This window comes from Schistocerca serialis, chromosome 2 (assembly GCF_023864345.2).
Source record: "Schistocerca serialis cubense isolate TAMUIC-IGC-003099 chromosome 2, iqSchSeri2.2, whole genome shotgun sequence".
Taxonomy (NCBI): domain Eukaryota; kingdom Metazoa; phylum Arthropoda; class Insecta; order Orthoptera; family Acrididae; genus Schistocerca; species Schistocerca serialis.
This window is the reverse complement of record NC_064639.1, coordinates 1,122,272,860-1,122,296,149: the sequence shown is the minus strand read 5'-3', so window position 1 is coordinate 1,122,296,149 and position 23,290 is coordinate 1,122,272,860. Positions and strand designations below refer to the sequence as shown.

The 23,290-nt window shown below is 53.4% G+C and overlaps 72 non-coding genes across 72 annotated transcripts; 24 read left to right on the top strand and 48 right to left on the bottom strand.

Moving 5' to 3' along the window:
• The first annotated feature begins 268 nt into the window (after positions 1-268).
• On the top strand, positions 269-340 carry Trnap-agg (transfer RNA proline (anticodon AGG)). Its single transcript has one exon. It is a non-coding gene; the product is annotated as a tRNA-Pro (tRNA).
• Positions 341-533: 193 nt separating this feature from the next.
• Positions 534-606, bottom strand: Trnav-aac (transfer RNA valine (anticodon AAC)). The gene has a single exon. It is a non-coding gene; the product is annotated as a tRNA-Val (tRNA).
• Positions 607-763: 157 nt separating this feature from the next.
• Positions 764-836, bottom strand: Trnav-cac (transfer RNA valine (anticodon CAC)). The gene has a single exon. It is a non-coding gene; the product is annotated as a tRNA-Val (tRNA).
• A 402-nt stretch (positions 837-1,238) lies between these two features.
• On the top strand, positions 1,239-1,310 carry Trnap-agg (transfer RNA proline (anticodon AGG)). Its single transcript has one exon. It is a non-coding gene; the product is annotated as a tRNA-Pro (tRNA).
• A 193-nt stretch (positions 1,311-1,503) lies between these two features.
• Positions 1,504-1,576, bottom strand: Trnav-aac (transfer RNA valine (anticodon AAC)). The gene has a single exon. It is a non-coding gene; the product is annotated as a tRNA-Val (tRNA).
• A 157-nt stretch (positions 1,577-1,733) lies between these two features.
• Trnav-cac (transfer RNA valine (anticodon CAC)) lies at positions 1,734-1,806 on the bottom strand. The gene has a single exon. It is a non-coding gene; the product is annotated as a tRNA-Val (tRNA).
• Positions 1,807-2,208: 402 nt separating this feature from the next.
• On the top strand, positions 2,209-2,280 carry Trnap-agg (transfer RNA proline (anticodon AGG)). Its single transcript has one exon. It is a non-coding gene; the product is annotated as a tRNA-Pro (tRNA).
• Positions 2,281-2,473: 193 nt separating this feature from the next.
• Trnav-aac (transfer RNA valine (anticodon AAC)) lies at positions 2,474-2,546 on the bottom strand. Its single transcript has one exon. It is a non-coding gene; the product is annotated as a tRNA-Val (tRNA).
• Positions 2,547-2,703: 157 nt separating this feature from the next.
• On the bottom strand, positions 2,704-2,776 carry Trnav-cac (transfer RNA valine (anticodon CAC)). The gene has a single exon. It is a non-coding gene; the product is annotated as a tRNA-Val (tRNA).
• Positions 2,777-3,178: 402 nt separating this feature from the next.
• Trnap-agg (transfer RNA proline (anticodon AGG)) lies at positions 3,179-3,250 on the top strand. The gene has a single exon. It is a non-coding gene; the product is annotated as a tRNA-Pro (tRNA).
• A 193-nt stretch (positions 3,251-3,443) lies between these two features.
• Trnav-aac (transfer RNA valine (anticodon AAC)) lies at positions 3,444-3,516 on the bottom strand. The gene has a single exon. It is a non-coding gene; the product is annotated as a tRNA-Val (tRNA).
• Positions 3,517-3,673: 157 nt separating this feature from the next.
• On the bottom strand, positions 3,674-3,746 carry Trnav-cac (transfer RNA valine (anticodon CAC)). The gene has a single exon. It is a non-coding gene; the product is annotated as a tRNA-Val (tRNA).
• A 402-nt stretch (positions 3,747-4,148) lies between these two features.
• Trnap-agg (transfer RNA proline (anticodon AGG)) lies at positions 4,149-4,220 on the top strand. The gene has a single exon. It is a non-coding gene; the product is annotated as a tRNA-Pro (tRNA).
• A 193-nt stretch (positions 4,221-4,413) lies between these two features.
• On the bottom strand, positions 4,414-4,486 carry Trnav-aac (transfer RNA valine (anticodon AAC)). The gene has a single exon. It is a non-coding gene; the product is annotated as a tRNA-Val (tRNA).
• A 157-nt stretch (positions 4,487-4,643) lies between these two features.
• Trnav-cac (transfer RNA valine (anticodon CAC)) lies at positions 4,644-4,716 on the bottom strand. The gene has a single exon. It is a non-coding gene; the product is annotated as a tRNA-Val (tRNA).
• Positions 4,717-5,118: 402 nt separating this feature from the next.
• On the top strand, positions 5,119-5,190 carry Trnap-agg (transfer RNA proline (anticodon AGG)). Its single transcript has one exon. It is a non-coding gene; the product is annotated as a tRNA-Pro (tRNA).
• A 193-nt stretch (positions 5,191-5,383) lies between these two features.
• On the bottom strand, positions 5,384-5,456 carry Trnav-aac (transfer RNA valine (anticodon AAC)). Its single transcript has one exon. It is a non-coding gene; the product is annotated as a tRNA-Val (tRNA).
• A 157-nt stretch (positions 5,457-5,613) lies between these two features.
• Positions 5,614-5,686, bottom strand: Trnav-cac (transfer RNA valine (anticodon CAC)). The gene has a single exon. It is a non-coding gene; the product is annotated as a tRNA-Val (tRNA).
• Positions 5,687-6,088: 402 nt separating this feature from the next.
• On the top strand, positions 6,089-6,160 carry Trnap-agg (transfer RNA proline (anticodon AGG)). The gene has a single exon. It is a non-coding gene; the product is annotated as a tRNA-Pro (tRNA).
• Positions 6,161-6,353: 193 nt separating this feature from the next.
• On the bottom strand, positions 6,354-6,426 carry Trnav-aac (transfer RNA valine (anticodon AAC)). The gene has a single exon. It is a non-coding gene; the product is annotated as a tRNA-Val (tRNA).
• A 157-nt stretch (positions 6,427-6,583) lies between these two features.
• On the bottom strand, positions 6,584-6,656 carry Trnav-cac (transfer RNA valine (anticodon CAC)). The gene has a single exon. It is a non-coding gene; the product is annotated as a tRNA-Val (tRNA).
• A 402-nt stretch (positions 6,657-7,058) lies between these two features.
• Trnap-agg (transfer RNA proline (anticodon AGG)) lies at positions 7,059-7,130 on the top strand. Its single transcript has one exon. It is a non-coding gene; the product is annotated as a tRNA-Pro (tRNA).
• A 193-nt stretch (positions 7,131-7,323) lies between these two features.
• Positions 7,324-7,396, bottom strand: Trnav-aac (transfer RNA valine (anticodon AAC)). The gene has a single exon. It is a non-coding gene; the product is annotated as a tRNA-Val (tRNA).
• A 157-nt stretch (positions 7,397-7,553) lies between these two features.
• Trnav-cac (transfer RNA valine (anticodon CAC)) lies at positions 7,554-7,626 on the bottom strand. Its single transcript has one exon. It is a non-coding gene; the product is annotated as a tRNA-Val (tRNA).
• Positions 7,627-8,028: 402 nt separating this feature from the next.
• Trnap-agg (transfer RNA proline (anticodon AGG)) lies at positions 8,029-8,100 on the top strand. Its single transcript has one exon. It is a non-coding gene; the product is annotated as a tRNA-Pro (tRNA).
• Positions 8,101-8,293: 193 nt separating this feature from the next.
• On the bottom strand, positions 8,294-8,366 carry Trnav-aac (transfer RNA valine (anticodon AAC)). Its single transcript has one exon. It is a non-coding gene; the product is annotated as a tRNA-Val (tRNA).
• A 157-nt stretch (positions 8,367-8,523) lies between these two features.
• On the bottom strand, positions 8,524-8,596 carry Trnav-cac (transfer RNA valine (anticodon CAC)). Its single transcript has one exon. It is a non-coding gene; the product is annotated as a tRNA-Val (tRNA).
• Positions 8,597-8,998: 402 nt separating this feature from the next.
• Positions 8,999-9,070, top strand: Trnap-agg (transfer RNA proline (anticodon AGG)). The gene has a single exon. It is a non-coding gene; the product is annotated as a tRNA-Pro (tRNA).
• A 193-nt stretch (positions 9,071-9,263) lies between these two features.
• On the bottom strand, positions 9,264-9,336 carry Trnav-aac (transfer RNA valine (anticodon AAC)). Its single transcript has one exon. It is a non-coding gene; the product is annotated as a tRNA-Val (tRNA).
• A 157-nt stretch (positions 9,337-9,493) lies between these two features.
• Trnav-cac (transfer RNA valine (anticodon CAC)) lies at positions 9,494-9,566 on the bottom strand. Its single transcript has one exon. It is a non-coding gene; the product is annotated as a tRNA-Val (tRNA).
• Positions 9,567-9,968: 402 nt separating this feature from the next.
• Positions 9,969-10,040, top strand: Trnap-agg (transfer RNA proline (anticodon AGG)). The gene has a single exon. It is a non-coding gene; the product is annotated as a tRNA-Pro (tRNA).
• A 193-nt stretch (positions 10,041-10,233) lies between these two features.
• Positions 10,234-10,306, bottom strand: Trnav-aac (transfer RNA valine (anticodon AAC)). The gene has a single exon. It is a non-coding gene; the product is annotated as a tRNA-Val (tRNA).
• A 157-nt stretch (positions 10,307-10,463) lies between these two features.
• On the bottom strand, positions 10,464-10,536 carry Trnav-cac (transfer RNA valine (anticodon CAC)). Its single transcript has one exon. It is a non-coding gene; the product is annotated as a tRNA-Val (tRNA).
• Positions 10,537-10,938: 402 nt separating this feature from the next.
• On the top strand, positions 10,939-11,010 carry Trnap-agg (transfer RNA proline (anticodon AGG)). The gene has a single exon. It is a non-coding gene; the product is annotated as a tRNA-Pro (tRNA).
• Positions 11,011-11,203: 193 nt separating this feature from the next.
• Positions 11,204-11,276, bottom strand: Trnav-aac (transfer RNA valine (anticodon AAC)). The gene has a single exon. It is a non-coding gene; the product is annotated as a tRNA-Val (tRNA).
• Positions 11,277-11,433: 157 nt separating this feature from the next.
• Positions 11,434-11,506, bottom strand: Trnav-cac (transfer RNA valine (anticodon CAC)). Its single transcript has one exon. It is a non-coding gene; the product is annotated as a tRNA-Val (tRNA).
• A 402-nt stretch (positions 11,507-11,908) lies between these two features.
• Positions 11,909-11,980, top strand: Trnap-agg (transfer RNA proline (anticodon AGG)). The gene has a single exon. It is a non-coding gene; the product is annotated as a tRNA-Pro (tRNA).
• Positions 11,981-12,173: 193 nt separating this feature from the next.
• On the bottom strand, positions 12,174-12,246 carry Trnav-aac (transfer RNA valine (anticodon AAC)). Its single transcript has one exon. It is a non-coding gene; the product is annotated as a tRNA-Val (tRNA).
• Positions 12,247-12,403: 157 nt separating this feature from the next.
• On the bottom strand, positions 12,404-12,476 carry Trnav-cac (transfer RNA valine (anticodon CAC)). The gene has a single exon. It is a non-coding gene; the product is annotated as a tRNA-Val (tRNA).
• A 402-nt stretch (positions 12,477-12,878) lies between these two features.
• On the top strand, positions 12,879-12,950 carry Trnap-agg (transfer RNA proline (anticodon AGG)). Its single transcript has one exon. It is a non-coding gene; the product is annotated as a tRNA-Pro (tRNA).
• Positions 12,951-13,143: 193 nt separating this feature from the next.
• Positions 13,144-13,216, bottom strand: Trnav-aac (transfer RNA valine (anticodon AAC)). Its single transcript has one exon. It is a non-coding gene; the product is annotated as a tRNA-Val (tRNA).
• A 157-nt stretch (positions 13,217-13,373) lies between these two features.
• Positions 13,374-13,446, bottom strand: Trnav-cac (transfer RNA valine (anticodon CAC)). The gene has a single exon. It is a non-coding gene; the product is annotated as a tRNA-Val (tRNA).
• Positions 13,447-13,848: 402 nt separating this feature from the next.
• On the top strand, positions 13,849-13,920 carry Trnap-agg (transfer RNA proline (anticodon AGG)). Its single transcript has one exon. It is a non-coding gene; the product is annotated as a tRNA-Pro (tRNA).
• Positions 13,921-14,113: 193 nt separating this feature from the next.
• Trnav-aac (transfer RNA valine (anticodon AAC)) lies at positions 14,114-14,186 on the bottom strand. Its single transcript has one exon. It is a non-coding gene; the product is annotated as a tRNA-Val (tRNA).
• A 157-nt stretch (positions 14,187-14,343) lies between these two features.
• On the bottom strand, positions 14,344-14,416 carry Trnav-cac (transfer RNA valine (anticodon CAC)). Its single transcript has one exon. It is a non-coding gene; the product is annotated as a tRNA-Val (tRNA).
• Positions 14,417-14,818: 402 nt separating this feature from the next.
• On the top strand, positions 14,819-14,890 carry Trnap-agg (transfer RNA proline (anticodon AGG)). Its single transcript has one exon. It is a non-coding gene; the product is annotated as a tRNA-Pro (tRNA).
• Positions 14,891-15,083: 193 nt separating this feature from the next.
• On the bottom strand, positions 15,084-15,156 carry Trnav-aac (transfer RNA valine (anticodon AAC)). The gene has a single exon. It is a non-coding gene; the product is annotated as a tRNA-Val (tRNA).
• Positions 15,157-15,313: 157 nt separating this feature from the next.
• Trnav-cac (transfer RNA valine (anticodon CAC)) lies at positions 15,314-15,386 on the bottom strand. The gene has a single exon. It is a non-coding gene; the product is annotated as a tRNA-Val (tRNA).
• Positions 15,387-15,788: 402 nt separating this feature from the next.
• Trnap-agg (transfer RNA proline (anticodon AGG)) lies at positions 15,789-15,860 on the top strand. The gene has a single exon. It is a non-coding gene; the product is annotated as a tRNA-Pro (tRNA).
• A 193-nt stretch (positions 15,861-16,053) lies between these two features.
• Trnav-aac (transfer RNA valine (anticodon AAC)) lies at positions 16,054-16,126 on the bottom strand. Its single transcript has one exon. It is a non-coding gene; the product is annotated as a tRNA-Val (tRNA).
• A 157-nt stretch (positions 16,127-16,283) lies between these two features.
• Positions 16,284-16,356, bottom strand: Trnav-cac (transfer RNA valine (anticodon CAC)). The gene has a single exon. It is a non-coding gene; the product is annotated as a tRNA-Val (tRNA).
• A 402-nt stretch (positions 16,357-16,758) lies between these two features.
• On the top strand, positions 16,759-16,830 carry Trnap-agg (transfer RNA proline (anticodon AGG)). Its single transcript has one exon. It is a non-coding gene; the product is annotated as a tRNA-Pro (tRNA).
• Positions 16,831-17,023: 193 nt separating this feature from the next.
• On the bottom strand, positions 17,024-17,096 carry Trnav-aac (transfer RNA valine (anticodon AAC)). Its single transcript has one exon. It is a non-coding gene; the product is annotated as a tRNA-Val (tRNA).
• A 157-nt stretch (positions 17,097-17,253) lies between these two features.
• Trnav-cac (transfer RNA valine (anticodon CAC)) lies at positions 17,254-17,326 on the bottom strand. Its single transcript has one exon. It is a non-coding gene; the product is annotated as a tRNA-Val (tRNA).
• Positions 17,327-17,728: 402 nt separating this feature from the next.
• Positions 17,729-17,800, top strand: Trnap-agg (transfer RNA proline (anticodon AGG)). The gene has a single exon. It is a non-coding gene; the product is annotated as a tRNA-Pro (tRNA).
• Positions 17,801-17,993: 193 nt separating this feature from the next.
• Trnav-aac (transfer RNA valine (anticodon AAC)) lies at positions 17,994-18,066 on the bottom strand. The gene has a single exon. It is a non-coding gene; the product is annotated as a tRNA-Val (tRNA).
• Positions 18,067-18,223: 157 nt separating this feature from the next.
• On the bottom strand, positions 18,224-18,296 carry Trnav-cac (transfer RNA valine (anticodon CAC)). Its single transcript has one exon. It is a non-coding gene; the product is annotated as a tRNA-Val (tRNA).
• A 402-nt stretch (positions 18,297-18,698) lies between these two features.
• Trnap-agg (transfer RNA proline (anticodon AGG)) lies at positions 18,699-18,770 on the top strand. The gene has a single exon. It is a non-coding gene; the product is annotated as a tRNA-Pro (tRNA).
• A 193-nt stretch (positions 18,771-18,963) lies between these two features.
• On the bottom strand, positions 18,964-19,036 carry Trnav-aac (transfer RNA valine (anticodon AAC)). Its single transcript has one exon. It is a non-coding gene; the product is annotated as a tRNA-Val (tRNA).
• Positions 19,037-19,193: 157 nt separating this feature from the next.
• Positions 19,194-19,266, bottom strand: Trnav-cac (transfer RNA valine (anticodon CAC)). The gene has a single exon. It is a non-coding gene; the product is annotated as a tRNA-Val (tRNA).
• A 402-nt stretch (positions 19,267-19,668) lies between these two features.
• On the top strand, positions 19,669-19,740 carry Trnap-agg (transfer RNA proline (anticodon AGG)). The gene has a single exon. It is a non-coding gene; the product is annotated as a tRNA-Pro (tRNA).
• Positions 19,741-19,933: 193 nt separating this feature from the next.
• Positions 19,934-20,006, bottom strand: Trnav-aac (transfer RNA valine (anticodon AAC)). Its single transcript has one exon. It is a non-coding gene; the product is annotated as a tRNA-Val (tRNA).
• A 157-nt stretch (positions 20,007-20,163) lies between these two features.
• Positions 20,164-20,236, bottom strand: Trnav-cac (transfer RNA valine (anticodon CAC)). The gene has a single exon. It is a non-coding gene; the product is annotated as a tRNA-Val (tRNA).
• A 402-nt stretch (positions 20,237-20,638) lies between these two features.
• Trnap-agg (transfer RNA proline (anticodon AGG)) lies at positions 20,639-20,710 on the top strand. Its single transcript has one exon. It is a non-coding gene; the product is annotated as a tRNA-Pro (tRNA).
• A 193-nt stretch (positions 20,711-20,903) lies between these two features.
• Trnav-aac (transfer RNA valine (anticodon AAC)) lies at positions 20,904-20,976 on the bottom strand. Its single transcript has one exon. It is a non-coding gene; the product is annotated as a tRNA-Val (tRNA).
• A 157-nt stretch (positions 20,977-21,133) lies between these two features.
• Trnav-cac (transfer RNA valine (anticodon CAC)) lies at positions 21,134-21,206 on the bottom strand. Its single transcript has one exon. It is a non-coding gene; the product is annotated as a tRNA-Val (tRNA).
• A 402-nt stretch (positions 21,207-21,608) lies between these two features.
• Positions 21,609-21,680, top strand: Trnap-agg (transfer RNA proline (anticodon AGG)). The gene has a single exon. It is a non-coding gene; the product is annotated as a tRNA-Pro (tRNA).
• Positions 21,681-21,873: 193 nt separating this feature from the next.
• Trnav-aac (transfer RNA valine (anticodon AAC)) lies at positions 21,874-21,946 on the bottom strand. The gene has a single exon. It is a non-coding gene; the product is annotated as a tRNA-Val (tRNA).
• Positions 21,947-22,103: 157 nt separating this feature from the next.
• Positions 22,104-22,176, bottom strand: Trnav-cac (transfer RNA valine (anticodon CAC)). Its single transcript has one exon. It is a non-coding gene; the product is annotated as a tRNA-Val (tRNA).
• Positions 22,177-22,578: 402 nt separating this feature from the next.
• Trnap-agg (transfer RNA proline (anticodon AGG)) lies at positions 22,579-22,650 on the top strand. Its single transcript has one exon. It is a non-coding gene; the product is annotated as a tRNA-Pro (tRNA).
• Positions 22,651-22,843: 193 nt separating this feature from the next.
• Positions 22,844-22,916, bottom strand: Trnav-aac (transfer RNA valine (anticodon AAC)). Its single transcript has one exon. It is a non-coding gene; the product is annotated as a tRNA-Val (tRNA).
• Positions 22,917-23,073: 157 nt separating this feature from the next.
• On the bottom strand, positions 23,074-23,146 carry Trnav-cac (transfer RNA valine (anticodon CAC)). Its single transcript has one exon. It is a non-coding gene; the product is annotated as a tRNA-Val (tRNA).
• Between the last annotated feature and the right edge of the window lie 144 nt (positions 23,147-23,290).

The following is a 23,290-nucleotide window of genomic DNA, read 5'->3' as shown; positions in this document are numbered from 1 at the left end:
CTCGAGAGGGTGTCTGCCGTAGCACCCCTAACGAGATAGCGGCGTTTCGCGCAGTCGTTATTGCAAGTCATATCAGCAAAAGCAATCGCTTTCTCAGCAGCAGGCAGTGCGAGCCCAGCGGCAGCTCTACATGAAGGTACCAATAGCCCAGGAAGGCCGCCGACCGCGGGAATTCGCGACGCCCCCATCCCGCCAGCGTACACGAGACTTCCAGGGCACCCTGGACGACATCGAGGGACTGGAATATTTGGCATTCGCCGTGTCACAGGGCTCGTTGGTCTAGGGGTATGATTCCTGCTTAGGGTGCAGGAGGTCCCGGGTTCAAATCCCGGACGAGCCCTAGCGTTTTGTGCAAACTGATCGCACGTCAGTGGCTGAGTCAGCGCAAAAAGCTCGCCGTCAATATCAAATGAATTTCTTATTCGATGTGAGCAATTGACACTCGGGTCCGACGCGTGAAGGCGATTACGAAGGTTTCGGGTACAGATGGTAGCAGATACATTTAGTACGTCTTGCTTAAAGTGATGAAAAAGTGTTTCCGCCCGGGATCGAACCGGGGACCTTCTGCGTGTTAGGCAGACGTGATAACCGCTACACCACGGAAACTGCTTGTGTGCACCTTACTTCACAGACAACTTATAGTGATGTTGCCATCGTAACTAAAAAATTCAATAAATGTGGTACTTGCAAACGAAGGGACATGCAGCAGATCCACACACGACGTGGCTCATTGGAGGACAATACGACATAGGCAGGAAAATACTGTTCCCGCCCGGGATCGAACCGGGGACCTTCTGCGTGTGAAGCAGACGTGATAACCGCTACACTACGGAAACGACGGACCCGAGGAGTCCATCCTAGTTCACTCGAACTTGCCTCAGACTTTCTCTCGTCCGCGAATGCACACACGACAGTTCTTTTGTCAGCCTGGAACCCATCACAGCCGAGGGCTCAAGAAGTCTTCGGGGTGCTCGAGAGGGTGTCTGCCGTAGCACCCCTAACGAGATAGCGGCGTTTCGCGCAGTCGTTATTGCAAGTCATATCAGCAAAAGCAATCACTTTCTCAGCAGCAGGCAGTGCGAGCCCAGCGGCAGCTCTACATGAAGGTACCAATAGCCCAGGAAGGCCGCCGACCGCGGGAATTCGCGCCGCCCCCATCCCGCCAGCGTACACGAGACTTCCAGGGCACCCTGGACGACATCGAGGGACTGGAATATTTGGCATTCGCCGTGTCACAGGGCTCGTTGGTCTAGGGGTATGATTCCTGCTTAGGGTGCAGGAGGTCCCGGGTTCAAATCCCGGACGAGCCCTAGCGTTTTGTGCAAACTGATCGCACGTCAGTGGCTGAGTCAGCGCAAAAAGCTCGCCGTCAATATCAAATGAATTTCTTATTCGATGTGAGCAATTGACACTCGGGTCCGACGCGTGAAGGCGATTACGAAGGTTTCGGGTACAGATGGTAGCAGATACATTTAGTACGTCTTGCTTAAAGTGATGAAAAAGTGTTTCCGCCCGGGATCGAACCGGGGACCTTCTGCGTGTTAGGCAGACGTGATAACCGCTACACCACGGAAACTGCTTGTGTGCACCTTACTTCACAGACAACTTATAGTGATGTTGCCATCGTAACTAAAAAATTCAATAAATGTGGTACTTGCAAACGAAGGGACATGCAGCAGATCCACACACGACGTGGCTCATTGGAGGACAATACGACATAGGCAGGAAAATACTGTTCCCGCCCGGGATCGAACCGGGGACCTTCTGCGTGTGAAGCAGACGTGATAACCGCTACACTACGGAAACGACGGACCCCAGGAGTCCATCCTAGTTCACTCGAACTTGCCTCAGACTTTCTCTCGTCCGCGAATGCACACACGACAGTTCTTTTGTCAGCCTGGAACCCATCACAGTCGAGGGCTCAAGAAGTCTTCGGGGTGCTCGAGAGGGTGTCTGCCGTAGCACCCCTAACGAGATAGCGGCGTTTCGCGCAGTCGTTATTGCAAGTCATATCAGCAAAAGCAATCACTTTCTCAGCAGCAGGCAGTGCGAGCCCAGCGGCAGCTCTACATGAAGGTACCAATAGCCCAGGAAGGCCGCCGACCGCGGGAATTCGCGCCGCCCCCATCCCGCCAGCGTACACGAGACTTCCAGGGCACCCTGGACGACATCGAGGGACTGGAATATTTGGCATTCGCCGTGTCACAGGGCTCGTTGGTCTAGGGGTATGATTCCTGCTTAGGGTGCAGGAGGTCCCGGGTTCAAATCCCGGACGAGCCCTAGCGTTTTGTGCAAACTGATCGCACGTCAGTGGCTGAGTCAGCGCAAAAAGCTCGCCGTCAATATCAAATGAATTTCTTATTCGATGTGAGCAATTGACACTCGGGTCCGACGCGTGAAGGCGATTACGAAGGTTTCGGGTACAGATGGTAGCAGATACATTTAGTACGTCTTGCTTAAAGTGATGAAAAAGTGTTTCCGCCCGGGATCGAACCGGGGACCTTCTGCGTGTTAGGCAGACGTGATAACCGCTACACCACGGAAACTGCTTGTGTGCACCTTACTTCACAGACAACTTATAGTGATGTTGCCATCGTAACTAAGAAATTCAATAAATGTGGTACTTGCAAACGAAGGGACATGCAGCAGATCCACACACGACGTGGCTCATTGGAGGACAATACGACATAGGCAGGAAAATACTGTTCCCGCCCGGGATCGAACCGGGGACCTTCTGCGTGTGAAGCAGACGTGATAACCGCTACACTACGGAAACGACGGACCCGAGGAGTCCATCCTAGTTCACTCGAACTTGCCTCAGACTTTCTCTCGTCCGCGAATGCACACACGACAGTTCTTTTGTCAGCCTGGAACCCATCACAGCCGAGGGCTCAAGAAGTCTTCGGGGTGCTCGAGAGGGTGTCTGCCGTAGCACCCCTAACGAGATAGCGGCGTTTCGCGCAGTCGTTATTGCAAGTCATATCAGCAAAAGCAATCGCTTTCTCAGCAGCAGGCAGTGCGAGCCCAGCGGCAGCTCTACATGAAGGTACCAATAGCCCAGGAAGGCCGCCGACCGCGGGAATTCGCGACGCCCCCATCCCGCCAGCGTACACGAGACTTCCAGGGCACCCTGGACGACATCGAGGGACTGGAATATTTGGCATTCGCCGTGTCACAGGGCTCGTTGGTCTAGGGGTATGATTCCTGCTTAGGGTGCAGGAGGTCCCGGGTTCAAATCCCGGACGAGCCCTAGCGTTTTGTGCAAACTGATCGCACGTCAGTGGCTGAGTCAGCGCAAAAAGCTCGCCGTCAATATCAAATGAATTTCTTATTCGATGTGAGCAATTGACACTCGGGTCCGACGCGTGAAGGCGATTACGAAGGTTTCGGGTACAGATGGTAGCAGATACATTTAGTACGTCTTGCTTAAAGTGATGAAAAAGTGTTTCCGCCCGGGATCGAACCGGGGACCTTCTGCGTGTTAGGCAGACGTGATAACCGCTACACCACGGAAACTGCTTGTGTGCACCTTACTTCACAGACAACTTATAGTGATGTTGCCATCGTAACTAAAAAATTCAATAAATGTGGTACTTGCAAACGAAGGGACATGCAGCAGATCCACACACGACGTGGCTCATTGGAGGACAATACGACATAGGCAGGAAAATACTGTTCCCGCCCGGGATCGAACCGGGGACCTTCTGCGTGTGAAGCAGACGTGATAACCGCTACACTACGGAAACGACGGACCCGAGGAGTCCATCCTAGTTCACTCGAACTTGCCTCAGACTTTCTCTCGTCCGCGAATGCACACACGACAGTTCTTTTGTCAGCCTGGAACCCATCACAGCCGAGGGCTCAAGAAGTCTTCGGGGTGCTCGAGAGGGTGTCTGCCGTAGCACCCCTAACGAGATAGCGGCGTTTCGCGCAGTCGTTATTGCAAGTCATATCAGCAAAAGCAATCGCTTTCTCAGCAGCAGGCAGTGCGAGCCCAGCGGCAGCTCTACATGAAGGTACCAATAGCCCAGGAAGGCCGCCGACCGCGGGAATTCGCGACGCCCCCATCCCGCCAGCGTACACGAGACTTCCAGGGCACCCTGGACGACATCGAGGGACTGGAATATTTGGCATTCGCCGTGTCACAGGGCTCGTTGGTCTAGGGGTATGATTCCTGCTTAGGGTGCAGGAGGTCCCGGGTTCAAATCCCGGACGAGCCCTAGCGTTTTGTGCAAACTGATCGCACGTCAGTGGCTGAGTCAGCGCAAAAAGCTCGCCGTCAATATCAAATGAATTTCTTATTCGATGTGAGCAATTGACACTCGGGTCCGACGCGTGAAGGCGATTACGAAGGTTTCGGGTACAGATGGTAGCAGATACATTTAGTACGTCTTGCTTAAAGTGATGAAAAAGTGTTTCCGCCCGGGATCGAACCGGGGACCTTCTGCGTGTTAGGCAGACGTGATAACCGCTACACCACGGAAACTGCTTGTGTGCACCTTACTTCACAGACAACTTATAGTGATGTTGCCATCGTAACTAAGAAATTCAATAAATGTGGTACTTGCAAACGAAGGGACATGCAGCAGATCCACACACGACGTGGCTCATTGGAGGACAATACGACATAGGCAGGAAAATACTATTCCCGCCCGGGATCGAACCGGGGACCTTCTGCGTGTGAAGCAGACGTGATAACCGCTACACTACGGAAACGACGGACCCGAGGAGTCCATCCTAGTTCACTCGAACTTGCCTCAGACTTTCTCTCGTCCGCGAATGCACACACGACAGTTCTTTTGTCAGCCTGGAACCCATCACAGCCGAGGGCTCAAGAAGTCTTCGGGGTGCTCGAGAGGGTGTCTGCCGTAGCACCCCTAACGAGATAGCGGCGTTTCGCGCAGTCGTTATTGCAAGTCATATCAGCAAAAGCAATCACTTTCTCAGCAGCAGGCAGTGCGAGCCCAGCGGCAGCTCTACATGAAGGTACCAATAGCCCAGGAAGGCCGCCGACCGCGGGAATTCGCGCCGCCCCCATCCCGCCAGCGTACACGAGACTTCCAGGGCACCCTGGACGACATCGAGGGACTGGAATATTTGGCATTCGCCGTGTCACAGGGCTCGTTGGTCTAGGGGTATGATTCCTGCTTAGGGTGCAGGAGGTCCCGGGTTCAAATCCCGGACGAGCCCTAGCGTTTTGTGCAAACTGATCGCACGTCAGCGGCTGAGTCAGCGCAAAAAGCTCGCCGTCAATATCAAATGAATTTCTTATTCGATGTGAGCAATTGACACTCGGGTCCGACGCGTGAAGGCGATTACGAAGGTTTCGGGTACAGATGGTAGCAGATACATTTAGTACGTCTTGCTTAAAGTGATGAAAAAGTGTTTCCGCCCGGGATCGAACCGGGGACCTTCTGCGTGTTAGGCAGACGTGATAACCGCTACACCACGGAAACTGCTTGTGTGCACCTTACTTCACAGACAACTTATAGTGATGTTGCCATCGTAACTAAAAAATTCAATAAATGTGGTACTTGCAAACGAAGGGACATGCAGCAGATCCACACACGACGTGGCTCATTGGAGGACAATACGACATAGGCAGGAAAATACTGTTCCCGCCCGGGATCGAACCGGGGACCTTCTGCGTGTGAAGCAGACGTGATAACCGCTACACTACGGAAACGACGGACCCGAGGAGTCCATCCTAGTTCACTCGAACTTGCCTCAGACTTTCTCTCGTCCGCGAATGCACACACGACAGTTCTTTTGTCAGCCTGGAACCCATCACAGCCGAGGGCTCAAGAAGTCTTCGGGGTGCTCGAGAGGGTGTCTGCCGTAGCACCCCTAACGAGATAGCGGCGTTTCGCGCAGTCGTTATTGCAAGTCATATCAGCAAAAGCAATCACTTTCTCAGCAGCAGGCAGTGCGAGCCCAGCGGCAGCTCTACATGAAGGTACCAATAGCCCAGGAAGGCCGCCGACCGCGGGAATTCGCGCCGCCCCCATCCCGCCAGCGTACACGAGACTTCCAGGGCACCCTGGACGACATCGAGGGACTGGAATATTTGGCATTCGCCGTGTCACAGGGCTCGTTGGTCTAGGGGTATGATTCCTGCTTAGGGTGCAGGAGGTCCCGGGTTCAAATCCCGGACGAGCCCTAGCGTTTTGTGCAAACTGATCGCACGTCAGTGGCTGAGTCAGCGCAAAAAGCTCGCCGTCAATATCAAATGAATTTCTTATTCGATGTGAGCAATTGACACTCGGGTCCGACGCGTGAAGGCGATTACGAAGGTTTCGGGTACAGATGGTAGCAGATACATTTAGTACGTCTTGCTTAAAGTGATGAAAAAGTGTTTCCGCCCGGGATCGAACCGGGGACCTTCTGCGTGTTAGGCAGACGTGATAACCGCTACACCACGGAAACTGCTTGTGTGCACCTTACTTCACAGACAACTTATAGTGATGTTGCCATCGTAACTAAAAAATTCAATAAATGTGGTACTTGCAAACGAAGGGACATGCAGCAGATCCACACACGACGTGGCTCATTGGAGGACAATACGACATAGGCAGGAAAATACTGTTCCCGCCCGGGATCGAACCGGGGACCTTCTGCGTGTGAAGCAGACGTGATAACCGCTACACTACGGAAACGACGGACCCGAGGAGTCCATCCTAGTTCACTCGAACTTGCCTCAGACTTTCTCTCGTCCGCGAATGCACACACGACAGTTCTTTTGTCAGCCTGGAACCCATCACAGCCGAGGGCTCAAGAAGTCTTCGGGGTGCTCGAGAGGGTGTCTGCCGTAGCACCCCTAACGAGATAGCGGCGTTTCGCGCAGTCGTTATTGCAAGTCATATCAGCAAAAGCAATCACTTTCTCAGCAGCAGGCAGTGCGAGCCCAGCGGCAGCTCTACATGAAGGTACCAATAGCCCAGGAAGGCCGCCGACCGCGGGAATTCGCGCCGCCCCCATCCCGCCAGCGTACACGAGACTTCCAGGGCACCCTGGACGACATCGAGGGACTGGAATATTTGGCATTCGCCGTGTCACAGGGCTCGTTGGTCTAGGGGTATGATTCCTGCTTAGGGTGCAGGAGGTCCCGGGTTCAAATCCCGGACGAGCCCTAGCGTTTTGTGCAAACTGATCGCACGTCAGCGGCTGAGTCAGCGCAAAAAGCTCGCCGTCAATATCAAATGAATTTCTTATTCGATGTGAGCAATTGACACTCGGGTCCGACGCGTGAAGGCGATTACGAAGGTTTCGGGTACAGATGGTAGCAGATACATTTAGTACGTCTTGCTTAAAGTGATGAAAAAGTGTTTCCGCCCGGGATCGAACCGGGGACCTTCTGCGTGTTAGGCAGACGTGATAACCGCTACACCACGGAAACTGCTTGTGTGCACCTTACTTCACAGACAACTTATAGTGATGTTGCCATCGTAACTAAAAAATTCAATAAATGTGGTACTTGCAAACGAAGGGACATGCAGCAGATCCACACACGACGTGGCTCATTGGAGGACAATACGACATAGGCAGGAAAATACTGTTCCCGCCCGGGATCGAACCGGGGACCTTCTGCGTGTGAAGCAGACGTGATAACCGCTACACTACGGAAACGACGGACCCGAGGAGTCCATCCTAGTTCACTCGAACTTGCCTCAGACTTTCTCTCGTCCGCGAATGCACACACGACAGTTCTTTTGTCAGCCTGGAACCCATCACAGCCGAGGGCTCAAGAAGTCTTCGGGGTGCTCGAGAGGGTGTCTGCCGTAGCACCCCTAACGAGATAGCGGCGTTTCGCGCAGTCGTTATTGCAAGTCATATCAGCAAAAGCAATCACTTTCTCAGCAGCAGGCAGTGCGAGCCCAGCGGCAGCTCTACATGAAGGTACCAATAGCCCAGGAAGGCCGCCGACCGCGGGAATTCGCGCCGCCCCCATCCCGCCAGCGTACACGAGACTTCCAGGGCACCCTGGACGACATCGAGGGACTGGAATATTTGGCATTCGCCGTGTCACAGGGCTCGTTGGTCTAGGGGTATGATTCCTGCTTAGGGTGCAGGAGGTCCCGGGTTCAAATCCCGGACGAGCCCTAGCGTTTTGTGCAAACTGATCGCACGTCAGTGGCTGAGTCAGCGCAAAAAGCTCGCCGTCAATATCAAATGAATTTCTTATTCGATGTGAGCAATTGACACTCGGGTCCGACGCGTGAAGGCGATTACGAAGGTTTCGGGTACAGATGGTAGCAGATACATTTAGTACGTCTTGCTTAAAGTGATGAAAAAGTGTTTCCGCCCGGGATCGAACCGGGGACCTTCTGCGTGTTAGGCAGACGTGATAACCGCTACACCACGGAAACTGCTTGTGTGCACCTTACTTCACAGACAACTTATAGTGATGTTGCCATCGTAACTAAAAAATTCAATAAATGTGGTACTTGCAAACGAAGGGACATGCAGCAGATCCACACACGACGTGGCTCATTGGAGGACAATACGACATAGGCAGGAAAATACTGTTCCCGCCCGGGATCGAACCGGGGACCTTCTGCGTGTGAAGCAGACGTGATAACCGCTACACTACGGAAACGACGGACCCGAGGAGTCCATCCTAGTTCACTCGAACTTGCCTCAGACTTTCTCTCGTCCGCGAATGCACACACGACAGTTCTTTTGTCAGCCTGGAACCCATCACAGCCGAGGGCTCAAGAAGTCTTCGGGGTGCTCGAGAGGGTGTCTGCCGTAGCACCCCTAACGAGATAGCGGCGTTTCGCGCAGTCGTTATTGCAAGTCATATCAGCAAAAGCAATCACTTTCTCAGCAGCAGGCAGTGCGAGCCCAGCGGCAGCTTTACATGAAGGTACCAATAGCCCAGGAAGGCCGCCGACCGCGGGAATTCGCGACGCCCCCATCCCGCCAGCGTACACGAGACTTCCAGGGCACCCTGGACGACATCGAGGGACTGGAATATTTGGCATTCGCCGTGTCACAGGGCTCGTTGGTCTAGGGGTATGATTCCTGCTTAGGGTGCAGGAGGTCCCGGGTTCAAATCCCGGACGAGCCCTAGCGTTTTGTGCAAACTGATCGCACGTCAGTGGCTGAGTCAGCGCAAAAAGCTCGCCGTCAATATCAAATGAATTTCTTATTCGATGTGAGCAATTGACACTCGGGTCCGACGCGTGAAGGCGATTACGAAGGTTTCGGGTACAGATGGTAGCAGATACATTTAGTACGTCTTGCTTAAAGTGATGAAAAAGTGTTTCCGCCCGGGATCGAACCGGGGACCTTCTGCGTGTTAGGCAGACGTGATAACCGCTACACCACGGAAACTGCTTGTGTGCACCTTACTTCACAGACAACTTATAGTGATGTTGCCATCGTAACTAAAAAATTCAATAAATGTGGTACTTGCAAACGAAGGGACATGCAGCAGATCCACACACGACGTGGCTCATTGGAGGACAATACGACATAGGCAGGAAAATACTGTTCCCGCCCGGGATCGAACCGGGGACCTTCTGCGTGTGAAGCAGACGTGATAACCGCTACACTACGGAAACGACGGACCCGAGGAGTCCATCCTAGTTCACTCGAACTTGCCTCAGACTTTCTCTCGTCCGCGAATGCACACACGACAGTTCTTTTGTCAGCCTGGAACCCATCACAGCCGAGGGCTCAAGAAGTCTTCGGGGTGCTCGAGAGGGTGTCTGCCGTAGCACCCCTAACGAGATAGCGGCGTTTCGCGCAGTCGTTATTGCAAGTCATATCAGCAAAAGCAATCACTTTCTCAGCAGCAGGCAGTGCGAGCCCAGCGGCAGCTCTACATGAAGGTACCAATAGCCCAGGAAGGCCGCCGACCGCGGGAATTCGCGCCGCCCCCATCCCGCCAGCGTACACGAGACTTCCAGGGCACCCTGGACGACATCGAGGGACTGGAATATTTGGCATTCGCCGTGTCACAGGGCTCGTTGGTCTAGGGGTATGATTCCTGCTTAGGGTGCAGGAGGTCCCGGGTTCAAATCCCGGACGAGCCCTAGCGTTTTGTGCAAACTGATCGCACGTCAGTGGCTGAGTCAGCGCAAAAAGCTCGCCGTCAATATCAAATGAATTTCTTATTCGATGTGAGCAATTGACACTCGGGTCCGACGCGTGAAGGCGATTACGAAGGTTTCGGGTACAGATGGTAGCAGATACATTTAGTACGTCTTGCTTAAAGTGATGAAAAAGTGTTTCCGCCCGGGATCGAACCGGGGACCTTCTGCGTGTTAGGCAGACGTGATAACCGCTACACCACGGAAACTGCTTGTGTGCACCTTACTTCACAGACAACTTATAGTGATGTTGCCATCGTAACTAAAAAATTCAATAAATGTGGTACTTGCAAACGAAGGGACATGCAGCAGATCCACACACGACGTGGCTCATTGGAGGACAATACGACATAGGCAGGAAAATACTGTTCCCGCCCGGGATCGAACCGGGGACCTTCTGCGTGTGAAGCAGACGTGATAACCGCTACACTACGGAAACGACGGACCCGAGGAGTCCATCCTAGTTCACTCGAACTTGCCTCAGACTTTCTCTCGTCCGCGAATGCGCACACGACAGTTCTTTTGTCAGCCTGGAACCCATCACAGCCGAGGGCTCAAGAAGTCTTCGGGGTGCTCGAGAGGGTGTCTGCCGTAGCACCCCTAACGAGATAGCGGCGTTTCGCGCAGTCGTTATTGCAAGTCATATCAGCAAAAGCAATCACTTTCTCAGCAGCAGGCAGTGCGAGCCCAGCGGCAGCTCTACATGAAGGTACCAATAGCCCAGGAAGGCCGCCGACCGCGGGAATTCGCGCCGCCCCCATCCCGCCAGCGTACACGAGACTTCCAGGGCACCCTGGACGACATCGAGGGACTGGAATATTTGGCATTCGCCGTGTCACAGGGCTCGTTGGTCTAGGGGTATGATTCCTGCTTAGGGTGCAGGAGGTCCCGGGTTCAAATCCCGGACGAGCCCTAGCGTTTTGTGCAAACTGATCGCACGTCAGTGGCTGAGTCAGCGCAAAAAGCTCGCCGTCAATATCAAATGAATTTCTTATTCGATGTGAGCAATTGACACTCGGGTCCGACGCGTGAAGGCGATTACGAAGGTTTCGGGTACAGATGGTAGCAGATACATTTAGTACGTCTTGCTTAAAGTGATGAAAAAGTGTTTCCGCCCGGGATCGAACCGGGGACCTTCTGCGTGTTAGGCAGACGTGATAACCGCTACACCACGGAAACTGCTTGTGTGCACCTTACTTCACAGACAACTTATAGTGATGTTGCCATCGTAACTAAAAAATTCAATAAATGTGGTACTTGCAAACGAAGGGACATGCAGCAGATCCACACACGACGTGGCTCATTGGAGGACAATACGACATAGGCAGGAAAATACTGTTCCCGCCCGGGATCGAACCGGGGACCTTCTGCGTGTGAAGCAGACGTGATAACCGCTACACTACGGAAACGACGGACCCGAGGAGTCCATCCTAGTTCACTCGAACTTGCCTCAGACTTTCTCTCGTCCGCGAATGCACACACGACAGTTCTTTTGTCAGCCTGGAACCCATCACAGCCGAGGGCTCAAGAAGTCTTCGGGGTGCTCGAGAGGGTGTCTGCCGTAGCACCCCTAACGAGATAGCGGCGTTTCGCGCAGTCGTTATTGCAAGTCATATCAGCAAAAGCAATCACTTTCTCAGCAGCAGGCAGTGCGAGCCCAGCGGCAGCTCTACATGAAGGTACCAATAGCCCAGGAAGGCCGCCGACCGCGGGAATTCGCGCCGCCCCCATCCCGCCAGCGTACACGAGACTTCCAGGGCACCCTGGACGACATCGAGGGACTGGAATATTTGGCATTCGCCGTGTCACAGGGCTCGTTGGTCTAGGGGTATGATTCCTGCTTAGGGTGCAGGAGGTCCCGGGTTCAAATCCCGGACGAGCCCTAGCGTTTTGTGCAAACTGATCGCACGTCAGTGGCTGAGTCAGCGCAAAAAGCTCGCCGTCAATATCAAATGAATTTCTTATTCGATGTGAGCAATTGACACTCGGGTCCGACGCGTGAAGGCGATTACGAAGGTTTCGGGTACAGATGGTAGCAGATACATTTAGTACGTCTTGCTTAAAGTGATGAAAAAGTGTTTCCGCCCGGGATCGAACCGGGGACCTTCTGCGTGTTAGGCAGACGTGATAACCGCTACACCACGGAAACTGCTTGTGTGCACCTTACTTCACAGACAACTTATAGTGATGTTGCCATCGTAACTAAAAAATTCAATAAATGTGGTACTTGCAAACGAAGGGACATGCAGCAGATCCACACACGACGTGGCTCATTGGAGGACAATACGACATAGGCAGGAAAATACTGTTCCCGCCCGGGATCGAACCGGGGACCTTCTGCGTGTGAAGCAGACGTGATAACCGCTACACTACGGAAACGACGGACCCGAGGAGTCCATCCTAGTTCACTCGAACTTGCCTCAGACTTTCTCTCGTCCGCGAATGCACACACGACAGTTCTTTTGTCAGCCTGGAACCCATCACAGCCGAGGGCTCAAGAAGTCTTCGGGGTGCTCGAGAGGGTGTCTGCCGTAGCACCCCTAACGAGATAGCGGCGTTTCGCGCAGTCGTTATTGCAAGTCATATCAGCAAAAGCAATCACTTTCTCAGCAGCAGGCAGTGCGAGCCCAGCGGCAGCTCTACATGAAGGTACCAATAGCCCAGGAAGGCCGCCGACCGCGGGAATTCGCGCCGCCCCCATCCCGCCAGCGTACACGAGACTTCCAGGGCACCCTGGACGACATCGAGGGACTGGAATATTTGGCATTCGCCGTGTCACAGGGCTCGTTGGTCTAGGGGTATGATTCCTGCTTAGGGTGCAGGAGGTCCCGGGTTCAAATCCCGGACGAGCCCTAGCGTTTTGTGCAAACTGATCGCACGTCAGTGGCTGAGTCAGCGCAAAAAGCTCGCCGTCAATATCAAATGAATTTCTTATTCGATGTGAGCAATTGACACTCGGGTCCGACGCGTGAAGGCGATTACGAAGGTTTCGGGTACAGATGGTAGCAGATACATTTAGTACGTCTTGCTTAAAGTGATGAAAAAGTGTTTCCGCCCGGGATCGAACCGGGGACCTTCTGCGTGTTAGGCAGACGTGATAACCGCTACACCACGGAAACTGCTTGTGTGCACCTTACTTCACAGACAACTTATAGTGATGTTGCCATCGTAACTAAAAAATTCAATAAATGTGGTACTTGCAAACGAAGGGACATGCAGCAGATCCACACACGACGTGGCTCATTGGAGGACAATACGACATAGGCAGGAAAATACTGTTCCCGCCCGGGATCGAACCGGGGACCTTCTGCGTGTGAAGCAGACGTGATAACCGCTACACTACGGAAACGACGGACCCGAGGAGTCCATCCTAGTTCACTCGAACTTGCCTCAGACTTTCTCTCGTCCGCGAATGCGCACACGACAGTTCTTTTGTCAGCCTGGAACCCATCACAGCCGAGGGCTCAAGAAGTCTTCGGGGTGCTCGAGAGGGTGTCTGCCGTAGCACCCCTAACGAGATAGCGGCGTTTCGCGCAGTCGTTATTGCAAGTCATATCAGCAAAAGCAATCACTTTCTCAGCAGCAGGCAGTGCGAGCCCAGCGGCAGCTCTACATGAAGGTACCAATAGCCCAGGAAGGCCGCCGACCGCGGGAATTCGCGCCGCCCCCATCCCGCCAGCGTACACGAGACTTCCAGGGCACCCTGGACGACATCGAGGGACTGGAATATTTGGCATTCGCCGTGTCACAGGGCTCGTTGGTCTAGGGGTATGATTCCTGCTTAGGGTGCAGGAGGTCCCGGGTTCAAATCCCGGACGAGCCCTAGCGTTTTGTGCAAACTGATCGCACGTCAGTGGCTGAGTCAGCGCAAAAAGCTCGCCGTCAATATCAAATGAATTTCTTATTCGATGTGAGCAATTGACACTCGGGTCCGACGCGTGAAGGCGATTACGAAGGTTTCGGGTACAGATGGTAGCAGATACATTTAGTACGTCTTGCTTAAAGTGATGAAAAAGTGTTTCCGCCCGGGATCGAACCGGGGACCTTCTGCGTGTTAGGCAGACGTGATAACCGCTACACCACGGAAACTGCTTGTGTGCACCTTACTTCACAGACAACTTATAGTGATGTTGCCATCGTAACTAAAAAATTCAATAAATGTGGTACTTGCAAACGAAGGGACATGCAGCAGATCCACACACGACGTGGCTCATTGGAGGACAATACGACATAGGCAGGAAAATACTGTTCCCGCCCGGGATCGAACCGGGGACCTTCTGCGTGTGAAGCAGACGTGATAACCGCTACACTACGGAAACGAGGGACCCGAGGAGTCCATCCTAGTTCACTCGAACTTGCCTCAGACTTTCTCTCGTCCGCGAATGCGCACACGACAGTTCTTTTGTCAGCCTGGAACCCATCACAGCCGAGGGCTCAAGAAGTCTTCGGGGTGCTCGAGAGGGTGTCTGCCGTAGCACCCCTAACGAGATAGCGGCGTTTCGCGCAGTCGTTATTGCAAGTCATATCAGCAAAAGCAATCACTTTCTCAGCAGCAGGCAGTGCGAGCCCAGCGGCAGCTCTACATGAAGGTACCAATAGCCCAGGAAGGCCGCCGACCGCGGGAATTCGCGCCGCCCCCATCCCGCCAGCGTACACGAGACTTCCAGGGCACCCTGGACGACATCGAGGGACTGGAATATTTGGCATTCGCCGTGTCACAGGGCTCGTTGGTCTAGGGGTATGATTCCTGCTTAGGGTGCAGGAGGTCCCGGGTTCAAATCCCGGACGAGCCCTAGCGTTTTGTGCAAACTGATCGCACGTCAGTGGCTGAGTCAGCGCAAAAAGCTCGCCGTCAATATCAAATGAATTTCTTATTCGATGTGAGCAATTGACACTCGGGTCCGACGCGTGAAGGCGATTACGAAGGTTTCGGGTACAGATGGTAGCAGATACATTTAGTACGTCTTGCTTAAAGTGATGAAAAAGTGTTTCCGCCCGGGATCGAACCGGGGACCTTCTGCGTGTTAGGCAGACGTGATAACCGCTACACCACGGAAACTGCTTGTGTGCACCTTACTTCACAGACAACTTATAGTGATGTTGCCATCGTAACTAAAAAATTCAATAAATGTGGTACTTGCAAACGAAGGGACATGCAGCAGATCCACACACGACGTGGCTCATTGGAGGACAATACGACATAGGCAGGAAAATACTGTTCCCGCCCGGGATCGAACCGGGGACCTTCTGCGTGTGAAGCAGACGTGATAACCGCTACACTACGGAAACGACGGACCCGAGGAGTCCATCCTAGTTCACTCGAACTTGCCTCAGACTTTCTCTCGTCCGCGAATGCACACACGACAGTTCTTTTGTCAGCCTGGAACCCATCACAGCCGAGGGCTCAAGAAGTCTTCGGGGTGCTCGAGAGGGTGTCTGCCGTAGCACCCCTAACGAGATAGCGGCGTTTCGCGCAGTCGTTATTGCAAGTCATATCAGCAAAAGCAATCACTTTCTCAGCAGCAGGCAGTGCGAGCCCAGCGGCAGCTCTACATGAAGGTACCAATAGCCCAGGAAGGCCGCCGACCGCGGGAATTCGCGACGCCCCCATCCCGCCAGCGTACACGAGACTTCCAGGGCACCCTGGACGACATCGAGGGACTGGAATATTTGGCATTCGCCGTGTCACAGGGCTCGTTGGTCTAGGGGTATGATTCCTGCTTAGGGTGCAGGAGGTCCCGGGTTCAAATCCCGGACGAGCCCTAGCGTTTTGTGCAAACTGATCGCACGTCAGTGGCTGAGTCAGCGCAAAAAGCTCGCCGTCAATATCAAATGAATTTCTTATTCGATGTGAGCAATTGACACTCGGGTCCGACGCGTGAAGGCGATTACGAAGGTTTCGGGTACAGATGGTAGCAGATACATTTAGTACGTCTTGCTTAAAGTGATGAAAAAGTGTTTCCGCCCGGGATCGAACCGGGGACCTTCTGCGTGTTAGGCAGACGTGATAACCGCTACACCACGGAAACTGCTTGTGTGCACCTTACTTCACAGACAACTTATAGTGATGTTGCCATCGTAACTAAAAAATTCAATAAATGTGGTACTTGCAAACGAAGGGACATGCAGCAGATCCACACACGACGTGGCTCATTGGAGGACAATACGACATAGGCAGGAAAATACTGTTCCCGCCCGGGATCGAACCGGGGACCTTCTGCGTGTGAAGCAGACGTGATAACCGCTACACTACGGAAACGACGGACCCGAGGAGTCCATCCTAGTTCACTCGAACTTGCCTCAGACTTTCTCTCGTCCGCGAATGCACACACGACAGTTCTTTTGTCAGCCTGGAACCCATCACAGCCGAGGGCTCAAGAAGTCTTCGGGGTGCTCGAGAGGGTGTCTGCCGTAGCACCCCTAACGAGATAGCGGCGTTTCGCGCAGTCGTTATTGCAAGTCATATCAGCAAAAGCAATCACTTTCTCAGCAGCAGGCAGTGCGAGCCCAGCGGCAGCTCTACATGAAGGTACCAATAGCCCAGGAAGGCCGCCGACCGCGGGAATTCGCGCCGCCCCCATCCCGCCAGCGTACACGAGACTTCCAGGGCACCCTGGACGACATCGAGGGACTGGAATATTTGGCATTCGCCGTGTCACAGGGCTCGTTGGTCTAGGGGTATGATTCCTGCTTAGGGTGCAGGAGGTCCCGGGTTCAAATCCCGGACGAGCCCTAGCGTTTTGTGCAAACTGATCGCACGTCAGTGGCTGAGTCAGCGCAAAAAGCTCGCCGTCAATATCAAATGAATTTCTTATTCGATGTGAGCAATTGACACTCGGGTCCGACGCGTGAAGGCGATTACGAAGGTTTCGGGTACAGATGGTAGCAGATACATTTAGTACGTCTTGCTTAAAGTGATGAAAAAGTGTTTCCGCCCGGGATCGAACCGGGGACCTTCTGCGTGTTAGGCAGACGTGATAACCGCTACACCACGGAAACTGCTTGTGTGCACCTTACTTCACAGACAACTTATAGTGATGTTGCCATCGTAACTAAAAAATTCAATAAATGTGGTACTTGCAAACGAAGGGACATGCAGCAGATCCACACACGACGTGGCTCATTGGAGGACAATACGACATAGGCAGGAAAATACTGTTCCCGCCCGGGATCGAACCGGGGACCTTCTGCGTGTGAAGCAGACGTGATAACCGCTACACTACGGAAACGACGGACCCGAGGAGTCCATCCTAGTTCACTCGAACTTGCCTCAGACTTTCTCTCGTCCGCGAATGCACACACGACAGTTCTTTTGTCAGCCTGGAACCCATCACAGCCGAGGGCTCAAGAAGTCTTCGGGGTGCTCGAGAGGGTGTCTGCCGTAGCACCCCTAACGAGATAGCGGCGTTTCGCGCAGTCGTTATTGCAAGTCATATCAGCAAAAGCAATCACTTTCTCAGCAGCAGGCAGTGCGAGCCCAGCGGCAGCTCTACATGAAGGTACCAATAGCCCAGGAAGGCCGCCGACCGCGGGAATTCGCGACGCCCCCATCCCGCCAGCGTACACGAGACTTCCAGGGCACCCTGGACGACATCGAGGGACTGGAATATTTGGCATTCGCCGTGTCACAGGGCTCGTTGGTCTAGGGGTATGATTCCTGCTTAGGGTGCAGGAGGTCCCGGGTTCAAATCCCGGACGAGCCCTAGCGTTTTGTGCAAACTGATCGCACGTCAGTGGCTGAGTCAGCGCAAAAAGCTCGCCGTCAATATCAAATGAATTTCTTATTCGATGTGAGCAATTGACACTCGGGTCCGACGCGTGAAGGCGATTACGAAGGTTTCGGGTACAGATGGTAGCAGATACATTTAGTACGTCTTGCTTAAAGTGATGAAAAAGTGTTTCCGCCCGGGATCGAACCGGGGACCTTCTGCGTGTTAGGCAGACGTGATAACCGCTACACCACGGAAACTGCTTGTGTGCACCTTACTTCACAGACAACTTATAGTGATGTTGCCATCGTAACTAAAAAATTCAATAAATGTGGTACTTGCAAACGAAGGGACATGCAGCAGATCCACACACGACGTGGCTCATTGGAGGACAATACGACATAGGCAGGAAAATACTGTTCCCGCCCGGGATCGAACCGGGGACCTTCTGCGTGTGAAGCAGACGTGATAACCGCTACACTACGGAAACGACGGACCCGAGGAGTCCATCCTAGTTCACTCGAACTTGCCTCAGACTTTCTCTCGTCCGCGAATGCACACACGACAGTTCTTTTGTCAGCCTGGAACCCATCACAGCCGAGGGCTCAAGAAGTCTTCGGGGTGCTCGAGAGGGTGTCTGCCGTAGCACCCCTAACGAGATAGCGGCGTTTCGCGCAGTCGTTATTGCAAGTCATATCAGCAAAAGCAATCACTTTCTCAGCAGCAGGCAGTGCGAGCCCAGCGGCAGCTCTACATGAAGGTACCAATAGCCCAGGAAGGCCGCCGACCGCGGGAATTCGCGCCGCCCCCATCCCGCCAGCGTACACGAGACTTCCAGGGCACCCTGGACGACATCGAGGGACTGGAATATTTGGCATTCGCCGTGTCACAGGGCTCGTTGGTCTAGGGGTATGATTCCTGCTTAGGGTGCAGGAGGTCCCGGGTTCAAATCCCGGACGAGCCCTAGCGTTTTGTGCAAACTGATCGCACGTCAGTGGCTGAGTCAGCGCAAAAAGCTCGCCGTCAATATCAAATGAATTTCTTATTCGATGTGAGCAATTGACACTCGGGTCCGACGCGTGAAGGCGATTACGAAGGTTTCGGGTACAGATGGTAGCAGATACATTTAGTACGTCTTGCTTAAAGTGATGAAAAAGTGTTTCCGCCCGGGATCGAACCGGGGACCTTCTGCGTGTTAGGCAGACGTGATAACCGCTACACCACGGAAACTGCTTGTGTGCACCTTACTTCACAGACAACTTATAGTGATGTTGCCATCGTAACTAAAAAATTCAATAAATGTGGTACTTGCAAACGAAGGGACATGCAGCAGATCCACACACGACGTGGCTCATTGGAGGACAATACGACATAGGCAGGAAAATACTGTTCCCGCCCGGGATCGAACCGGGGACCTTCTGCGTGTGAAGCAGACGTGATAACCGCTACACTACGGAAACGACGGACCCCAGGAGTCCATCCTAGTTCACTCGAACTTGCCTCAGACTTTCTCTCGTCCGCGAATGCACACACGACAGTTCTTTTGTCAGCCTGGAACCCATCACAGCCGAGGGCTCAAGAAGTCTTCGGGGTGCTCGAGAGGGTGTCTGCCGTAGCACCCCTAACGAGATAGCGGCGTTTCGCGCAGTCGTTATTGCAAGTCATATCAGCAAAAGCAATCACTTTCTCAGCAGCAGGCAGTGCGAGCCCAGCGGCAGCTCTACATGAAGGTACCAATAGCCCAGGAAGGCCGCCGACCGCGGGAATTCGCGCCGCCCCCATCCCGCCAGCGTACACGAGACTTCCAGGGCACCCTGGACGACATCGAGGGACTGGAATATTTGGCATTCGCCGTGTCACAGGGCTCGTTGGTCTAGGGGTATGATTCCTGCTTAGGGTGCAGGAGGTCCCGGGTTCAAATCCCGGACGAGCCCTAGCGTTTTGTGCAAACTGATCGCACGTCAGTGGCTGAGTCAGCGCAAAAAGCTCGCCGTCAATATCAAATGAATTTCTTATTCGATGTGAGCAATTGACACTCGGGTCCGACGCGTGAAGGCGATTACGAAGGTTTCGGGTACAGATGGTAGCAGATACATTTAGTACGTCTTGCTTAAAGTGATGAAAAAGTGTTTCCGCCCGGGATCGAACCGGGGACCTTCTGCGTGTTAGGCAGACGTGATAACCGCTACACCACGGAAACTGCTTGTGTGCACCTTACTTCACAGACAACTTATAGTGATGTTGCCATCGTAACTAAAAAATTCAATAAATGTGGTACTTGCAAACGAAGGGACATGCAGCAGATCCACACACGACGTGGCTCATTGGAGGACAATACGACATAGGCAGGAAAATACTGTTCCCGCCCGGGATCGAACCGGGGACCTTCTGCGTGTGAAGCAGACGTGATAACCGCTACACTACGGAAACGACGGACCCCAGGAGTCCATCCTAGTTCACTCGAACTTGCCTCAGACTTTCTCTCGTCCGCGAATGCACACACGACAGTTCTTTTGTCAGCCTGGAACCCATCACAGCCGAGGGCTCAAGAAGTCTTCGGGGTGCTCGAGAGGGTGTCTGCCGTAGCACCCCTAACGAGATAGCGGCGTTTCGCGCAGTCGTTATTGCAAGTCATATCAGCAAAAGCAATCACTTTCTCAGCAGCAGGCAGTGCGAGCCCAGCGGCAGCTCTACATGAAGGTACCAATAGCCCAGGAAGGCCGCCGACCGCGGGAATTCGCGCCGCCCCCATCCCGCCAGCGTACACGAGACTTCCAGGGCACCCTGGACGACATCGAGGGACTGGAATATTTGGCATTCGCCGTGTCACAGGGCTCGTTGGTCTAGGGGTATGATTCCTGCTTAGGGTGCAGGAGGTCCCGGGTTCAAATCCCGGACGAGCCCTAGCGTTTTGTGCAAACTGATCGCACGTCAGTGGCTGAGTCAGCGCAAAAAGCTCGCCGTCAATATCAAATGAATTTCTTATTCGATGTGAGCAATTGACACTCGGGTCCGACGCGTGAAGGCGATTACGAAGGTTTCGGGTACAGATGGTAGCAGATACATTTAGTACGTCTTGCTTAAAGTGATGAAAAAGTGTTTCCGCCCGGGATCGAACCGGGGACCTTCTGCGTGTTAGGCAGACGTGATAACCGCTACACCACGGAAACTGCTTGTGTGCACCTTACTTCACAGACAACTTATAGTGATGTTGCCATCGTAACTAAAAAATTCAATAAATGTGGTACTTGCAAACGAAGGGACATGCAGCAGATCCACACACGACGTGGCTCATTGGAGGACAATACGACATAGGCAGGAAAATACTGTTCCCGCCCGGGATCGAACCGGGGACCTTCTGCGTGTGAAGCAGACGTGATAACCGCTACACTACGGAAACGAGGGACCCGAGGAGTCCATCCTAGTTCACTCGAACTTGCCTCAGACTTTCTCTCGTCCGCGAATGCGCACACGACAGTTCTTTTGTCAGCCTGGAACCCATCACAGCCGAGGGCTCAAGAAGTCTTCGGGGTGCTCGAGAGGGTGTCTGCCGTAGCACCCCTAACGAGATAGCGGCGTTTCGCGCAGTCGTTATTGCAAGTCATATCAGCAAAAGCAATCACTTTCTCAGCAGCAGGCAGTGCGAGCCCAGCGGCAGCTCTACATGAAGGTACCAATAGCCCAGGAAGGCCGCCGACCGCGGGAATTCGCGCCGCCCCCATCCCGCCAGCGTACACGAGACTTCCAGGGCACCCTGGACGACATCGAGGGACTGGAATATTTGGCATTCGCCGTGTCACAGGGCTCGTTGGTCTAGGGGTATGATTCCTGCTTAGGGTGCAGGAGGTCCCGGGTTCAAATCCCGGACGAGCCCTAGCGTTTTGTGCAAACTGATCGCACGTCAGTGGCTGAGTCAGCGCAAAAAGCTCGCCGTCAATATCAAATGAATTTCTTATTCGATGTGAGCAATTGACACTCGGGTCCGACGCGTGAAGGCGATTACGAAGGTTTCGGGTACAGATGGTAGCAGATACATTTAGTACGTCTTGCTTAAAGTGATGAAAAAGTGTTTCCGCCCGGGATCGAACCGGGGACCTTCTGCGTGTTAGGCAGACGTGATAACCGCTACACCACGGAAACTGCTTGTGTGCACCTTACTTCACAGACAACTTATAGTGATGTTGCCATCGTAACTAAAAAATTCAATAAATGTGGTACTTGCAAACGAAGGGACATGCAGCAGATCCACACACGACGTGGCTCATTGGAGGACAATACGACATAGGCAGGAAAATACTGTTCCCGCCCGGGATCGAACCGGGGACCTTCTGCGTGTGAAGCAGACGTGATAACCGCTACACTACGGAAACGACGGACCCGAGGAGTCCATCCTAGTTCACTCGAACTTGCCTCAGACTTTCTCTCGTCCGCGAATGCGCACACGACAGTTCTTTTGTCAGCCTGGAACCCATCACAGCCGAGGGCTCAAGAAGTCTTCGGGGTGCTCGAGAGGGTGTCTGCCGTAGCACCCCTAACGAGATAGCGGCGTTTCGCGCAGTCGTTATTGCAAGTCATATCAGCAAAAGCAATCACTTTCTCAGCAGCAGGCAGTGCGAGCCCAGCGGCAGCTCTACATGAAGGTACCAATAGCCCAGGAAGGCCGCCGACCGCGGGAATTCGCGCCGCCCCCATCCCGCCAGCGTACACGAGACTTCCAGGGCACCCTGGACGACATCGAGGGACTGGAATATTTGGCATTCGCCGTGTCACAGGGCTCGTTGGTCTAGGGGTATGATTCCTGCTTAGGGTGCAGGAGGTCCCGGGTTCAAATCCCGGACGAGCCCTAGCGTTTTGTGCAAACTGATCGCACGTCAGTGGCTGAGTCAGCGCAAAAAGCTCGCCGTCAATATCAAATGAATTTCTTATTCGATGTGAGCAATTGACACTCGGGTCCGACGCGTGAAGGCGATTACGAAGGTTTCGGGTACAGATGGTAGCAGATACATTTAGTACGTCTTGCTTAAAGTGATGAAAAAGTGTTTCCGCCCGGGATCGAACCGGGGACCTTCTGCGTGTTAGGCAGACGTGATAACCGCTACACCACGGAAACTGCTTGTGTGCACCTTACTTCACAGACAACTTATAGTGATGTTGCCATCGTAACTAAAAAATTCAATAAATGTGGTACTTGCAAACGAAGGGACATGCAGCAGATCCACACACGACGTGGCTCATTGGAGGACAATACGACATAGGCAGGAAAATACTGTTCCCGCCCGGGATCGAACCGGGGACCTTCTGCGTGTGAAGCAGACGTGATAACCGCTACACTACGGAAACGACGGACCCGAGGAGTCCATCCTAGTTCACTCGAACTTGCCTCAGACTTTCTCTCGTCCGCGAATGCGCACACGACAGTTCTTTTGTCAGCCTGGAACCCATCACAGCCGAGGGCTCAAGAAGTCTTCGGGGTGCTCGAGAGGG